Genomic DNA, 6,190 nt, shown 5'->3' on the forward strand with positions numbered 1-6,190 from the left:
TTTCCATGGCGGTTTTATATTTAACCGCCGTGGAAAGTCCACTTTTCACGGCGGTTAAATATAAAACTGCCGTGGAAAAGTAGACTTTTCACGGCGGTTATATATTATTTTCCTTACCTTTTAACGTCGCCTTTAACAACTACACCTTCAAAACTACCGTTAAAAGCCACTTTTAACCGCCGTTAAAAGCCTTTTTTCTGGTAGTGAAGGTCTAGAAGAAGAGGTAGGGGACGAAAACCTAATGTTTGCAAACCAAGAAGAGTTACTAGAAGGGGTCACTATTACAAATATTGTAAAGAGGCCAAGCATAGTGTTCTCTGAGAAAGAAAGAAGACGTCTAGAAAGGAAATAGGAGAATACCCTTATCATAAAATTACAAGGAGGTACAATGGGTTTCATGCAGATGAGAAGGAAGATCCAATTAATGTGGGGAAAAATCGAAAGGGTGGAAATCAAGGATATCAGAAATGGATTCATGATGGCTATGTTTCAAGCCCAAGATGACTACTACTTCACACTGGAAGGTGGACCGTGGCTCATTCAAAAGAAACGTTAACACATGAAATGAAAAGATATAGAGGCTTGTGGTATGGGTTAGGCTACCTGGGCTCCACAAAGATTATTATGACAAGAAGTTGTTTTATAGTCTGGGAAACAAGATTGGGAGGACAATTCAAGTGGATGAAATGACACTCACAAGAGCAAGAGCCATGTTTGCTCGAATGTACATTGAAATCGACCTCAATGCCCCATTGTTATCGTCCTAAGTTGTAGATGGAAACTAGTTAAAAATAGAGTATGAGGTTTACGTATGATCTGTTTTATCTATGGGAAGTTTGGTCATAGTACTAAAAGGTGCCGCCTGAGGACGAACCAGAAGGAAGGCAACACAGAAAATAATAAAGCTAGAAAGATAGAACCAAAAAAGAAAGAAGAAGCAAGAAGGTCACCGGCGATGGAGGATCCGGTAGAACCATTCAATGAATAGATGGTGGCACAGGTATCGAGGTGAGGACAGATAAATACACTTAGGGAAGGAAAGACCGAGAAAGGGATACAAAAAGACAGCAGAGGAGAGAAGGAGATGGGACACCACTCAAGATTTACGGTTTTGGCAGTTGAGGAGGACAGAATGGAGGGAGAGGTAGGGAGAAAAGGAGAGCAGACCCCTTCTTGATATAACTAACAAGAATCAAGGGGTGGAGACAGAGCAAAGAGAGCATGGAAAAACAAAAAACTGATCATTGAGCTGAAAAAGGTGTTAGTAGAGAAGGAAAGCAAAAGTAAAGAATTGACTATCAAAGAGAAAAAGAAGGAGTCCATGGATGGGAAGGGTATAGGGAATTCAAGAAAGTTGGCAATAGGACAAGAAAGAGGAAAAGTAAAGAGGAATGGTATGGGAAATGGGAAAGAGAAAGAAACATTGGGCTAGGAAGGAGAGAAAAAGATAGATCAAAAGGTGAAAGATATTGGCCCGACACAATCCAAAGGACCACAAGAGTTAAGAGGGGAAACATAAAAAATGGGCCTTACAGAAACAAGAAGCTTGGATTTGGATAAACCCCAAAAAATGACAAGCAGAATTGAGCAGAATGGACTAGAACAAACTAACCCAAACGTGGTGGGTATGGACCTGGAGGAAGGTAACCCACCAGATCCAGGAGAGCACAATGACTTATTAGGCTTGTCTGAAATAGAACGCCGAATGTAAATGTAAGTGTGGAGGAGCAAAAGAGCTTGTGCATGTAAATGTAAGTGATGTGCCTTGTATTTGAATCACCCTTTTAGTGTTATTTAATTATAGTTGTATGGAATGTGAGAGGTGCTGTCGGAAAGTCATTTAATAATGCCTTAAGAGACTTGGTTAAGAGGATGAAGCCTTTTTTGGTAGTTTTGGTGGAAACAAAGTGTAGTAGAGAAACTACTCAGCAAGTCATAAAGAGATTGGGGTTTAGAAATGGCAAGATAGTTGAGGCACAAGGAATGTATGGGGGTGTTTGGATATTATGGAATGAAAGCAACATTAAGTTTAATTGCTTGGAAAGTGGTAAGTAATTCCTACATGATGTGGTTTCTGGGCTGAGTTAAAAAGAGTCTTTACTGCAATTTACGCAAGCCCAAGGGAGTCTGAAAGAGGGGAACTCTAGGATAAGCTAGAAAAAATATCGAACGGAATGAAAGGCCCTTGGCTTATTGCAGGAGACTTTAATGACATTAAAGAGCCAGGAGAGCAGAGAGGTGGAGGTAAACCTAGTATAAAGAAATGCAGAAGGTTCTCAAATAACATTACTAAACAGATTGATTAACCTAGGCACTAAAGGACCTCAATATACTTGGTCTTGGAGAGGTCCAAGGATTAGTGCAGCTGGAAGACTCTTCAAAAAGCTCGATAGAGCCATGTGTAACGAAGAATGGAGAAACGAATTCAACAAAGCCTTCGCGAGAGTGGGCATGTGAGTGGAATCTGATCACCACCCTTTATTCTACCAACAGTCCAAAAGGAAATGCGTACAAAAGACCATTTTGTTTTGAAGCAATGTGGTTGAAACATGAAAACTTCCAACAAGCTTTGAGGCAAAGCTGGATGGGATCAAGTGAAGCCCATCATGATATGGTGGAACTAACAGAAGTCCTAAAGGAATGGAATTGGAATGTGTTTGGTCATGTTACAAAAAAGAAAAAAGCTTTGATGAGAAGACTGGATGGAGTACAGAAAGCTAACAATGAGAAAGACTTTACAAAACTAGAAGACCTTAAATGAAACTTATAAAAGGAACTAACGAAGATACTCCAATAGGAAGAATTATTTTGGTTCCCAAAGGCTAGAACTACTTGGCTTAATGATGGAGCCAAGAACACCTCCTACTATCATGCAAAAACTAATGTTAGAAGAAGGAAGAATAGAGTTTCAAGTCTAAAAAATAGGAAGAGTGAAAGGATCGAAGGGAAAAAGGAAACGGGACTAATAGTGAACAAGTACTTTCAACACCTATTTTGAGAGGATATCACCAACAAAAAGTGGTCTCAGATTGTGCATAGATGGCTAGAATTAAAAAATGAATAATGGGAGTCTGTTAAGGAGTTACTAATGAAGAAATTAAGGAAGCCATGTTTTCAATAGGAGGTCTTGAGGCACTTGGAGCAGATGGATTCCTAGTAATTTTTTTCCAACACAGTTGGGAAATTGTGGGGGAAGGAGTGTGTAATACAGTGAGGAAGATGTGGGAAGCCCCGAAAGCACTGAAGGAAATAAATGCAACGCTATCACTCTGATTCTTAAAGTGGACAATCTAGAGAGAGTATCACAATTCAAACCCGTCTCTCTTTGCAACATGATTTACAAGTGTGTAACCAAGATCTTGGTGAGAAGACTGAAGAAAATTCTTCCTGAAATTGTGTCCCCTTTCTAAGTCAGTTTTGTACTGAGAAGAAACATCCATGACAACATCATAATTGTTAATGAAATGATTTAGTCTATATGAAGAAAGAAGGGAAGAAGGGGATTCATAGTGAGCAAGGTAGACCTAGAGAAGGCCTATAATCGAATAAGCTGGAATTTTATAGAGAAAATCTTGACTGAAATAAAGTGCCCAGAACAAACAAAAAACAAAATATGGAATGCATACAGATGTCCTCAACAAACATTCTTTGGCAAGGTGAAAGGTTGGAAGGTTTCAATACCTCTAGAGGGATTACACAAGGGGACCCTATTCCCCATATCTCTTTATGCTCGGAATGGAAAAGCTCACCCATATGATACTTGATAGAGTGAGAGTGAAACAATGGAGAGGAATGAGAGCTGGTCGAAAGGGACCAATCATATCCCATATGATGTTTAATGACATCTTGTTCTTTTTGCAGAGGCAAAACCCAAACAAATAGAAGTTATCGCTCAATGCCTGCAGGAGTTCGGTGATATTTCAGGACACAAGGTGAGCCAAGAGAAGACTTACATATATTTTTCTACTAATGTGAAGCAACACACTAGGAGAGAAATATGTTAGAGAAGCAAGTTTAAGTAGGTGGAGGAGGTAGGGAGGTATCTAGGAGCAAACATTTCCTACCCAAGGAGACAGCAGGGAGAAATTTAGAACCTTAACAGATAAAATCCAGAGGAGATTGGGTGGATGAAAAGCCTCTAGTCTTTCCTTTGCAAGACAAATCACGTTGGTCAAATCAGTAACAAGCTCTACGATTAACTATCAAAAGCAACACGATAGGATTCCCAGCTCGATCATTGAAGAGGTGGAAAAGAGCTAGAGAAGCTTTATATGGGGAGAAGAAGAGATGGAACGTAAATGTCACGCAGTGAACTAGACGACACTTTGTGAAGCAAGGGTGAAAGGAGGGATGGGGGATAAAATCCCTGGAAGCTATGAATGATGCTTTTATTTTGAAGCTGCTGTGGAGATTCCATAAGGAACCATAGGCACTCTGGGTACAGGTTCTCTAAGGAAAATATGGAAGAGACAGGAGTATGGGGGAACAATTAATAGTAAAAATTCAAATTCAACACTATGGAAGGAAATGGGCAAGAAGTGGGAACTGTTCATAGAAAATATAGAGTTCGAAGGAACACGAAGTCAACAAGTGGAGGAGGAATGCAAATAGAAACTGACAAGTAATGGGAAATTTTCAACAACTAGTGCTTATGAATGGTTAAAAGGCATAGGGTCGAATCCTGGGAGAAACCAATGGAGCCATACATGGAAACTAAAGGTACCAGAGAGAGTGAGAATTTTTATGTGGCGAGTCTTCCATAAAAGAATACCAATAAAAGAGGTTACAACCAAGTGGGATGGGGGTCAAGAGTGGTGTCCTGTTTGCAATAGGGAGATAGAGACTACTTTGCATGCATTAAGGGACTGCCCTTATGCACCCTTTATTTGGAGACTATTAGTGCCGATCCAAGGAAGAATCAACTTCTTCAGGAGTGATTGGAAAGAATGGATGAAACAAAACATCCACCGAAAGGAGAAGTTCATGGTGAAGATATTATGGGCTGAGTTATTTGTAGTGGGATGCTGGCAAATCTGGAAATGGAGAAACTAATGGGGTTCACAGTCAAAACTTCGAGTTGCCCATCAAGCCGAAAAAGGTGATCAAAGACTACCTAGAGAATTATCATCACAGATAGGGAGATGGGTTAGGGGGAAAAAGGAAAAGATCGACAAGGTAGTAAAATGGAGTAAACCAAAAATAGGATGGTGTAAACTAAACACAGATAGTATTGGCATTGTAAATGGAGTCAATATATGTGGTGGAGTAATCAGGGGAGACTGTGGTGAATGGCTAGGTGGCTTCTCCTTAAGACTACCAGAATGCAGTGTCAGTGAGGCAGAAGCAAGAGGCATATTGGAATGGCTAGAAGTTTGCTGGCAGATGGGGTTCAGAAAAATCGAAGTGGAATGTGATGCAGAAATGGTTGTGGAGGCAATCAAGAAGAATAGAAGAAATATTGAGGGGGAACTACTACACCTTTGCTAAAATCCAGGAAATGCTACGATTAGAGCGGTAAATTCAAATAGCCTATATATACCATGAGGGTAATAGATGTGCTAATAAAATGGCCTTGATGAGTTTGAATCAGGACGAAATAAAGATGAGTTGGCAATCTCCCCCAGATGAAATGCCCCAGACATTGAAAGAAGACCTCGATGGTTTATATGTTGTTCCGGGTAAATTGTAATGGTCGTTAGTCGTGTTTTGTTTTTCATCGTTCACCAAAAAAAAAAGATATTTATCTCAAAACCATTTAAAAAGTCTGTACAGCCTTATCATAAGGTAGATTTGATTATCTCCAGGCAGCTTTTCCAAATCGTCAGAATTTTTAAAAAAAATTCTAGTTATTTTCAAAAACTAAAGAAACGTTAAATCTTAGCAAAAGTATTTTCCCCCCACAAAAACAAGTGCTTTTTTAACGGGAAAAAAGGTTTAAACAAACCAGCCCTAAAGTTGAGTAATGAGTATTGTTGATACCAAATTGTGGAAGATTAATGTCAAATCTCACGTTAAATTCTAAGAAAATCAGTGTTAAATTCTAAGAAAATATGTTGTTGGTCTGTGTGGGCAATAAATATGAAACTCCCACAATACTAAATATAAGACTCATTTTGTACCATTCGTCTCCCAATCAACATGAAGGATATATGTGTGCGAGCGCAACAGGGAGGAGGGTATTAACCACTCA

Source organism: Neltuma alba, unplaced genomic scaffold (assembly GCF_004799145.2).
Source record: "Neltuma alba isolate B1F8T4 unplaced genomic scaffold, ASM479914v2 tig00012002_pilon, whole genome shotgun sequence".
In the NCBI taxonomy this organism is placed as follows: Eukaryota; Viridiplantae; Streptophyta; class Magnoliopsida; order Fabales; family Fabaceae; genus Neltuma; species Neltuma alba.